The sequence below is a fragment of the Solanum lycopersicum genome, chromosome 3 (genome assembly GCF_036512215.1).
Source record: "Solanum lycopersicum chromosome 3, SLM_r2.1".
Classification (NCBI taxonomy): Eukaryota; Viridiplantae; Streptophyta; class Magnoliopsida; order Solanales; family Solanaceae; genus Solanum; species Solanum lycopersicum.
Window position 1 is genome coordinate 39,271,423 of NC_090802.1, and position 11,881 is coordinate 39,283,303.

General features: G+C 33.0%; 1 pseudogene; it reads left to right on the top strand.

The window, feature by feature from the left end:
- The first annotated feature begins 287 nt into the window (after positions 1–287).
- On the top strand, positions 288–10,217 carry LOC104646354 (uncharacterized; annotated as a pseudogene).
- Positions 10,218–11,881: the final 1,664 nt, after the last annotated feature.

Consider the following 11,881-nt stretch of genomic DNA (forward strand, 5'->3'; position numbering starts at 1 on the left):
ACATTGTACACTATGATACATCCCGACTGGGCTTGGGGTGTGTGCTTGTGCAACATGGGAAAGTAGTAGCTTATGCTTCTAGACAACTAAAGGTGCATAAGAAGAACTACCCATCTCATGATCTTGAGTTAGCTGATGTGGTATTTGCCTTTAAAATATGGAGGCAGTTCCTGTATGGTGTTCATGTTGATGTGTATACCGACCACAAGTGTCTTTAATATGTGTTTACTCAAAATGAGTTAAATCTCCGAAGAAGAAAGTGGTTTGAATTATTGAAGGATTAACACATGAGTGTTCATTATCACCCCGGCAAGGCCAATGTAGCTGAAGATGCTCTAAGTCCTATGAACATGGATAGTGTGTCTCATGTAGATAAAGTCAAGAAATATCTAGTGAAAGTTGTTCAAAGGTTGGCTAGATTGGGTGTTAGTTTGGAAGATTCTCCAAATGGTGGTTTTATGGTCCATCATCACTCCGAATCGTCTTTGATGGTTGAGGTGAAGTCTAAGCAACACCTTGATCAACCATTGATGGAGTTGAAGGAGTCTGTTATGGGTAAGTTAAATGAGTCATTCTCCTTAGGGGGATGGTGTCTTGAGGTATCAAGGAAGCTTGTGTTTTCCCAATGTAGATTGTTTGAGGAATCAGATTCTTGAAGATGGATATGGGTCCCTATAATCCATTCATCCGGGATCTACAAAGTTGTATCATGACCTTAGAGAGATGTTTTTGTGGGATGGTTTAAAAAGAGACATAGAGGAATTTATTGAAAATGTCCAAATTTCAAAAAAGTGAAAGCCGAGCACCTAAAGCCAAGTGGTTTACTTCTAGAAATACAAGATTCCACTTGGAAGTACGAAGACATAAATATGGGTTTGGTGGTAGGTTTTTCTCGGACACAAAAGCAACATGACTCTATATGGGTGGTTGTGTATAGGTTGACCAAATTTGCTCATTTAATTCCCGTCAAGTCCACATATTCGGCAGAAAATTATGCAAGAATCTTCATATATGAGGTTGTGTGTAGCCATGTTATTGTGTTGTCCATCATATAGGATAGGGGTGCACAATTTACATCTAGATTTTGGAGGTCGTTCAAAAAAAGGTTGGGTATCGAGGAAAAGTGAATCACTATTTTTCATCCCCAAATGGATGATTAAGCGGAGTGACCTATTGAAACCCTTGAGGATATGCTTAGATCTTGTATTATTGACTTCAATGGAATTGGGATAAACATTTTCCTTTTGTTGAGTTTTCATATAATAATACTTACCATTCATCTATAGCTATGTATCATTTTGAAGCCTTGTATGGTAGGAGATGTAGATCTTAAATTGGATGGTTTGAAGTGGGAGAAACTTCACTCTTGGGTACATAATTGATTTATAAGACTTTGGAGAAATTTCATATAATAAGGAACAGAGAGAAAATAGCCTATAGCCGTCAAAAGTGTTATGTCAACCATAGGAGAAGAGACTTAGAGTTCGAAGAAGATGATAAAGCGTATCTAAAAATTTCACCAATGAAAGGAGTGGTAAAATTTTGCAAGAAAAGGAAGTTGACTCCTGGTTATGTTGGTCCCTATGAAATTTCGCAAAGGGTTGGAAAGGTTGCATATGAGTTGAACTTGCCCAGTGAACTATCTTCGGTTCATCCAGTTTTCCATGTATCTATGCTTATGAAGTGCATTGGTGATCCCGAGTCCATACTTCCTATTGAGGGTATAGGTGTGGAAGAGAACTTCTCTTATAAGAAGGTTACGGTTTAAATCCTTGATATACAAGTTAAAAGGTTGAGGAACAATGAGGTTGCTTCCATAAAGGTGTTATGGAAGAACCACCTAGTTGAGGAAGCAACATGGGAGGCCGAGGACGACATGAAGTCCTGTTATCCTCATCTCTTTCCTAACTAAGGTTATTTATTCATATTTATAATGAAAACAATGATTTAATTTGATTTTGACTTGTTCTGCAAAGATATGCATTATATACGATAAAAGGTGTAACCGATATAGACCATGGGAGATTAACATGGAATCCCAGTATTAACCCCTAGCGGATGAGGGATCTACACTTACCTAAGGTAAGGTCGTTCTTTGAGGCTTTACGTGGAACACCACTAGCTAGTCCTATGCGAGATCATAGTTAAGGGATAAGGATATTGATTCTATGTACTACATGTCAACTTATTAAGAGTACCCATCTCAAGAGGTAACTTTTGGATAGTACATCTCTACTCACGAAGAATAACCACCCACTTGTAAAATACTTTCAGTGATACACATTCATCCCCACGGAGTTTAAGACTTTCATTACATTATATTATCTATAAATTTAAGGATTCCTACAAAGTACTAAATCTCAACTCACAAAGAGTATTCATTCCAACCTATCATTTATTAATTGGAAAGATCTTAGGAATATTGAGGGTTCTACTAGACACTACATCTCTACGCACGAAGAGTGTCCACCCCCAAATCCCTCATTCGTTCATTAGAGTTCTATTTAGAGAACTTTTAAATAGATTCTCATTCATTTAATTTTAATTAGCTTCATTCATTGATTCATTGTGCGTGTATATGTGATAATCCTTTCGCATAACCTCCATCATTCATGACATTTTCTTCTATACATGATTATACTATATTCAACATAATCCACTCAAACCATACTTCATATTCATATTATACTCCAATAATCACAATATCTTCATGAATCACATGCATATCTTCGTAATACATCTCTATACATAACCATCATTACATCATTTTACTTAAAATTGAATGCCTTCAAGTCCACACTCACAATCCACATATATATTCATATACATTAACTAAACACTGCCACCATAAGTGTACGATACCACACAAGATCAATTCAATAAGAACTAGAACAATTTAGGTCAATGTACCGTTCATCCAAGCCTTGATCACCTTTTTTTTAATTCTCCAACAATTTATCATAATTTGCCATTAATAGAAGTATATAACCCTAATAAAATATAGTATAAACACAATTCTATAAATATCCAATCACATTCATCCAACCCGTTTCATAAGCAAAAATTAAAGAATCAGGATGCTCATGGGTCCAAGGAGTTTTTTATCATAAAAACATCAATTAAAATTGAACACATCGTAATTCATCCATTAAAACCGTTTATTGCAAGAACCTATGCTTAGAAATTGAAATAGGAATTTGACAAATTTTGAGATCTTTTGAAAAGTCTTTGGATTGGCTCTGGAATCATGGAAGAATCTAGGACGAAATCAGCATAATTATTAGTAGAAACCCCATGAAGTTAGGCTTTAAACTTGGAGAATTTTAATTTCTTCCTTTGAGATTCAAAGCTTCATCAATGGAGGCTTTTTGGAGAAAGAGAAGGGAGAGGTTTTGATTTTCATCTTGAGGGTTATGTTTTGATTGGTGAATTTGGAGTAAAAGTGACTCAAAAACCAATTTTGATAAATCTCCAAAGTACCGAAAATATCCCTACACTAATTAAACCTTTTAACCAAGTCTAATTTAACTTTAAAATGACATTACCATATCTCAAACATGCCCGGGCGTTGCAGGGATACACCTAAATCTTCGTTCTGGAATTTAGTTTAAGGCCTAGTGGTTCGTAATAAGCCCACATCGCAAGTAAGACCTTTTCCCTTTAAAATTTCAGGAGCGCGATGCTTCAACAACCTCAAAAAGGGGCGCGATGCTCTAACACCCTCAAAAAGGGGCTTCCTGCACGCTGCCTGGTAGCCTGCTTCACAAACTTTAGGTGCTCTTCAAGGACCCTTTGGTTAGGCTAGTTTCCAAACGTCTTGGTCGTCCTTGGACGTTTTACTTGGAAACCCTATAATACAAACTTCAATAGATGAATTTCATTATTTTAACATGTTTTAACTAAATAAACACATGTGAAGATCTATATTTTCCTATTTCATTTGGAGGGTTGTTACAATCTCCCCAACTTAGAAAAATCATTAATCCCTGAATGATACTTAATCTCTTTCGAGGACTAGAAGACCAAACTAGTAGTTCACAAAGAAAATCTCATACATAATATTTCATAGTCAATGCACCAAATTTACAAGGAACACTAACGTCACATCACTATGCACTCTAAGCATTACAAGCAATTTGGAACTATTTCCACAATTCATAGTGCACACATAGCTCATAAATTTCACTTTCATTTTGGAGGAACTACCTTCTACAAATTTAGACATGCTCATCATTTCATTATAAGGATCAATATGTAATGCCTTAACAATCATACATAGGCAAATCATCATGACCACTCATAAGGCAAATAAGCAATTTACACTATGCACATTAACATTAGAGACACACAAATCAATTGTTAGCTTTATTACAAAATCATCAAGAGAATGCAACATATTATCATAAAAGGCACTCATAACATAAGGATACATCCAATTCATACTCATATGCAAGACTCCAAAGCATAACAGAACCATTTAGAATTTTGGTCTCAAGCTTCAGTAAGAGTACAAGAAAAAGATAAGGATATCAATCACCTTACTAATCAACTCATTCTCCCCACTTGCGGTAAACCCATGTAAGTACAATTCAAGATAACCATAAAGAACTATGACTCACAGTGGTCTATATTTCGAATTAGATCCTTTGTTAGTTTGTAACGGTTGTTTATTTGAGTATTTGGATCTGGATTATCTAGAGGATCTTGGTTGGTATCCTTCCCTTTTGCCTTGAGGTTTGGGAAATATCTCATCTTATGAATCTTATTTCTACATCATAAACATTCATCAATACCGGCAAGACACTTACCCAAATATTGCTCTCCACATGTAGTACATCAAGACCTCTCAAAAGTAGAGCCACCTCCACTCCTTCCTTGAGAATTTTTGTTGGACTCCCTATCCTTTATCACCATTGGGTAATCTTTATTGTAAAACCTCTTATTAGATTTTTTTTATTTGGTTCCTCCGGCCTATCCCTTTTCCCATCTCTATTCATCTTCCTAAGTTTAGTCTCCTCAATTTTTTTGGCATACACCATGAGTATAGAGATAACAATATCATGATGGAGTATTGTCGTACAACATTATTCTTCAAACAAACTAGGCACTCTAGTCACAAAATTATCCATTCTAGCACAAGAGTTGGCCACCAAGGTTGGGAATACCTAGAGATTTGGGTGAACTTGAGAGTATTCCTTCTCACTCATTTCCCCTTGATGGAGGTTCATTAATTCGATTTACTTTTCTCCCTAAACTCTAAGGGGAAAACCTATCAATAAAGATCGTCTTAAACACTTCCAATATACAAGGCCCGCCCATATAGGTCTCTCATCGCTTCATTGATCAAACCACACTTGTGCCACATCTTTTAGTGTGTAGACGGCTAGTTCCACTTTTTCTCTAGAAGTTACTCCCAAATAATATACCACATTAAAAACCTCATCAATGAAGTCTTGTGGATTTTTATCCACCTTAGTTCCATGAAAAGTAAGAGAATTCATCCTTATAAAGTCTCAGATTCTAGAAGCGCGAGTACTTGAATTGGTGTTCGCTTGGGGTCTGTTACGACCCCCCAAAATTAAATAGGATGAAATAGATCTTCACGTGAGTTCTATGAGTTAATAACTTGTTTGAATAATTAGGAATAGCTTTTAAAATCAAACTTAAAGATGTTGAAGGTAAAACGTCAATAAAGGACTAAAATATCCGAAAAATAGTCATTTGAGCTAGTGTATCCTAGTGTCTTGTCACTGAAGTTGGTTGATAGATTAAGTGATAATGGGTTTAATACCCTTTTAATCTAAAAATACCCTAAACAAAACCATTGTTACACCTCCAAACGATATGGAGTAAGCGACATCCAAGAGATAGGGTCCTTGAGTGTGATGTCAAAGAATTGAATCATTGTTGCTAGTGTCGCGAATGGAGGGTTAATTGGTTGATGATTAAGGTAGGAATAATATCTAGTAACTTATATGACCTATACGTGTTTGGTGGTACATGGGAGGGGCAGCCACGAAGGCAAAATGCCAATCCTAAGCCAAAAGGAAGCTTTGACTGCCACTTTCTAGGAGTTCACAACCACTTTCATGACTATTGGTGTTGACCACGGTATGTGAATTTTTCCGTGGACATGACGTAAAGGCCAGACCAAGTGTCCAAGACACTTCCCCAAGACCACGAGGCACTTCACGAGCTGTCCAAGTGACAACAGTCTGTCAAACTTCCCCTAAATGTGACTTGGCATTTGAGGTTTATATAGGGCCATAGAGGGTTCGGGGAGCTACTGTAAACATACCACAAGCACTACGACAGACTGTGGTTTCCATCCACGGACCGTCAACATGGTTGTGGTCCCTAGTACAAAACTGGCAAGCAAGGGGTTTTGAAGAAAAACCCCATTAAATTTAGGTTAAGTATGGATCCTTTTTATGGGTTTTATTCACCAATATATATATATATATATATATATATATATATATATATACACCCAAACGTTGGAGAATAATAATAACAATTGTTATAAAGTAATCGTAACAGTAATAATAATAAGAATAAGAATAGGAATAATAATAATAATAATAATAATAATAGTAATAAAAATAATGATAATAATATTAATTATAATAATAATAATGATAGTTATAGTAGTAGTAGTAATAATAATAATAATAATAATAATAACAATAATAAGTTATAAACCTAAACCCCAAATTACACCCTCTCAAATTATTCTATCTCAAGAAATAACCCAAACCTTAGAGAATAATAATAATAATAACAATAATAATAATAATAATAATAATAATAATAATGATGATATTGATAATAAAAATAATAATAATAATAATAAAAAAATATAATAATAATAATTGTAATAATAATAATAAAAAAACATTAATAATATTATTAATAATATTATTAATAATAGTAATAATAATATTATTATTATTATTTGTAATAATAATAATAATAAGTCATAAACCTAATCCCCCAATTCACACCCTCTCAAAATACTCTCTCGCTAGAAAAAATGGAACCAATTTAGAATTTGGTTTTTTGAAACTTATAGTGAATATGATTTAAAAAATATTTCCGAAGATTTTTATGATATTTGTAAATGACATAACAAAATTATTTATTTTGTTCCTTGGTTTATAACTACTTATTTACCTCTATATATAAATGTTATTGAAAGGACTTATAAAGAGAGTGGTGGTGCTATTACTAAAGTCATTTACCCTCCTCAAGCTCCTTTTATTTTACTAAATAATACTGGGATAACTTTTTCAGCTTTTCAAAAGTTTATTGAAATAGATGTTGCCCAAATTACTGTTCAAGAGGTTAATAACCTTATTTCTCAAAATAATTATTTGAGTCTTTATGTTAAAGTCCTTGGTGAACATATCAGTTCTTTAGACAAAAAATTAGATGATTTGATTAAATTAGTAAAAGATTTGCAAAAAATCCCTAAAGAAGAAATAGCTTCTACTTCAAAAACTGTTTTAAATATTCCTACTCATCTTCAACGACCTGTTGATACAACTGGTTTTAAAGTTAAATCTTTTTACAAAGAAGTTGAAAATCTTTTTGATAAAAAATTGTCTGGTTTAGGTTCAAAACCTATTTCTAATGATTTTCCTAAAAATGATTATTTTGATCAAGTCTCTGGTATCCATTATCCGAATCAAGATGTTTCGGAAGTACACTCCAGAAGATTTAAATCTGGTTATAACCAAAAACAAAAGGTTATAGGAAAAGGAGGTTATGCAACTCTCCCGTCAATGATGACTTATTATTATCCTCGGCCTACTCCTCAAGATGTGCTAGTTGAAGAAAGAGATTGGAACCAAACTAACACATCCTACAGTGGAAATGAGGTATATGAATGGAATATTGATGCCCTAACTGAAAGACGGGTATCTATTGTAGTACATCGTATGTTGATGTACTCATCAATTTGTCGTCATACGAATAATAATAATGATCATGCTATCTGTAAAATGATTATAGCAGGTTTTACAGGTCAACTAAGAGGTTGGTGGGATAATTTCCTAACACCTGAAGAAAGGTATGCAATAATGAATGCATACAAAGAAGAAATTGTAAGAGAAACTGGTATCGATGAGAAGGGTCAACCAGCAAAAAGGACTTCTGTGAAAAAGGTTGAAGATGCAGTTTATACACTTGTTCTAACTATTTTGGAACATTTTAATGGAAGATTTTCCAACCAAAATGAAACTATTAGAACTCTTTTAAATGGACTTAAGTGTAAACATTTGGGTCATTTTTGATGGTATAAAGATACTTTCATGAGTAGGGTTATGGAACTACCAGAAAGTAAATATGAATATTGAAAAAATAAATTCATCGATGGTCTTCCCCCATTATTTGCTGAAATGGTGAAAAAAGTTTTAAGCGGTGACAACTTGGAGATCCCTTATGATACACTAACTTATGGAAAGTTAATAGGGACATGTACTCAACAAGGATTAAATCTCTGTAATGAGCTTAAACTTGCTCAACAAATCAAAAGTACTCAAAAGTCTGAAAGATCTCAATTGGGAGATTTTTGTACACAGTTTGGTATAGAAGGACCGTCTAGTTCTAAGCAAAATACGGATCAAACTAAAGAAAGATATCATAAGAAGCAACATCGTTCAAAACGATACAAAGAAAAGAAAGAAGAGAAGAAATCTCATAGAAAAGCAACAAGGTTTGTAAAAAAATTCTCTACGAGGGATTTAAAAAACATAAAATGTTACAAATGTGGACGATTTGGTCATCTTGCAAACAATTGTAAAGCTGATAAGTTCAAAGCTTTGAAATTAGATGAGCCAACCCAGGATAAACTCTATGAGTTACTTTATGAATCAGATTCAGATTCTAATTCTTCTGATAAATCAGAAAATCCTTCAGGTTATACCTCAAATAAAGATATTGAGACTACCAACAATTGTGCAAATTGTCCAGACGGTAATTGTACTTGTGGTCATGATGAATTTTATAAATTACAGCCTCAGCTAGGAGATTCTTATATTGATAAATTACATCAAAGTTTTGAAGATTTGTCTTTCAAAATGATTTCTTCAGAAAATATTATTGAACTTTTAAAAGATATTTCAGATGAAAATCTCAGAAGTAAGATTTTAAATATGGCTTCTTCTTCCTCTTCAAAGAATTTTGAAAGAACAAAGAAAGAAGAAAAACCTTTTGAAAACTTTAATACTAGTTCTTATTCTATTCAAGAAGTTTTTAATAGACTTGAAAAGAAAAGACCAAGTATTATAAGAGATACTTCTTTGGATGATTTAAAGTATGAGGTTGAAAACCTTAAAAAGGAAATTAAATCTTTAAAACAAAACCAGTTGATTAATAGTCATCGTATTTTCCAATTAGAAAATAATATTTCTGAAGATGATATTTCTATTCCAGAAAAGGGGAAAAATGTTTTAGATGATGAAAACCCTGAGCCAAGTGTTAAATTTCTTGGAATGCTTCAAATTGTTACTGCTCATCGTTGGTATATAAATTGTACCATTCTAATTAATAATGATTTTAAAGTTTCCAGTATTGCCATGATTGATAGCGGTGCTGATGTTAGTTGTATTCAGGAAGGATTAATTCCTTCAAGATATTTTGAACAAACTACGCATGTTGTTAAATTTGCTTCTAATCATGCTTTAGACATAAAATATAAACTTTCTAATACTTGTATTTGCCAAAGTAAAGTTTGTATTCCTCATTTCTTCTTTCTGGTTAAAAATCAGCTTAACCCGCCAATTATACTTGGCACTCCTTTTATAAATGCTATTTATCCTTTCTCAGAGTTAAATGCAAAAGGTTTTACTGCAAATTATAATGGTAGTACCATTAATTTTGAGTTTATAACTGAGCCTATTACTAGAGATATTAACTCTTTAATTCATTTAAAACAAAAACATATTGAGTCTTTACAAATAGAAATTTTCAGTCTTAATATTTCTAATTCTGTACAATCTCCTAAAGTCCAGGAAAAAATTAAATTAATTTCTGGTAAAATGACTGCTGATATCTGTGCAGATCATCCAAATGCTTTTTGGAACAGGAAGAAACATATTGTAACTCTTCCTTATGAAGACTCTTTTAATGAAGCCGATATTCCTACAAAATCTCGTCCTTGTCAAATGAACTTTGAACTTGTTGATTCTGCAAAAAAGAAATTGATAACTTATTAGCAAAGGGACTTATAAAACCCTCTAAATCTCCATGGTCTTGTACTGCATTTTGTGTTAATAAAGCAGCAGAACAAGAAAGAGGTGTTCCCAGGTTGGTGATAAATTACAAACCTTTGAACAAAGTTTTAAAATGGATTAGGTATCATATTCCTAATAAAAAAGATCTTTTTTCAAGATTATATGATGCCAATATATTTTCAAAATTCGATTTAAAATCAGGTTATTGGCAGATTCAAATTTTTAAAGAGCATACTTATAAAACTGCGTTTAATGTTCCTTTCGGTCAATACGAATGGAATGTTATGCCTTTTGGTTTAAAAAATGCACCTTCTGAGTTTCAGAAAATTATGAATGATATTTTTAATCCCTATATGGATTTCATTATTGTGTACATTGATGATATTCTTGTTTATTCTAAAACATTAGAATCTCATATCAAGCATCTTGACATTTTTAAAAATATTTTTATCTAAAATGCTTTAGTTATATCTAAAACCAAAATGAGTCTTTTCCAGACCGATGTAAGGTTTCTGGGTCATCAAATTTTCAAGGGGAGAATTACTCCAATTCAAAGATCCATAGATTTTGCATCAAAATTTCCTGATGAAATCATTGATAAAACTATGCTACAAAGATTTTTGGGCAGCATAAATTATATTTCACCCTTTTACAAAAATTTATCTAAAGATCTTGCTCCTTTGACAGATAGGTTGAAGAAAGGTAGAATGTTACCTTGGAATGAAGATCTTACTAATTTGATTAAAACCATTAAGCAAAGAGTTAAAGTTTTACCTTGTCTTACTCTTGCTAACCCTAATTGGATTAAAATCATTGAGACAGATGCGTCTAACATTGCTTATGGTGGGATTTTAAAGCAGATTAATCCTAATGAAAAAATAGAATACCTTGTTAGATTTCATTCAGGCAAATGGTCTGATTCACAGCGAAAATATGCGACTGTGGCTCATGAAATGCTTTGTGTGGTTAAATGTGTACTAAAATTCCAAGATGACTTATATAATCAAAAATTTATTATTAGAACTGATGCTCAGTCAGTTAAGTATATGTTTGATAAAGATTTCAAGCACGATATTTCAAAATTAATGTTTGCTAGGTGGCAAGCACAGCTAGCTCCTTTTGATTTTGAAATTCATTATAAAAAGGGAAGTGATAACTCTCTTCCTGATTTCTTATCCAGAGAATTTCTAAATAATTAAAATGTCTCCTTATTGTTATGAATTTGGAAATAAGACTTTTTTACAATTTTTATAGCTTTACAGTCATTAAATACAGATTTAAAGGAAACTATTATTGATAGGATATTTGATAGTATTCTAATGGAAGATTTCCTCCATGATTATGAAACTATTTCCCTAGATGATAATAGTTGGGAATATGACATCGAAGGACATTTTGATAATTATTAAGGTTTGTTCGTCTTTTCAGGATGGTGGGAGGTAATGAACCTCCATGGTCACATATTCGTGGTTTAGGAGGAAGAAACAGCAGGGGTAGAGGAAGATCATCCTCTTACCAATCTACAAGGTCGTCATACGACTCTTCTTACCGAGTTATACGACATGGACACAAAACCTTGATTAAATCAAAGGTTGGAGAAGCTTCTTCATCAACTTCATCTACATTAAATCTTAAGGATATTCCGA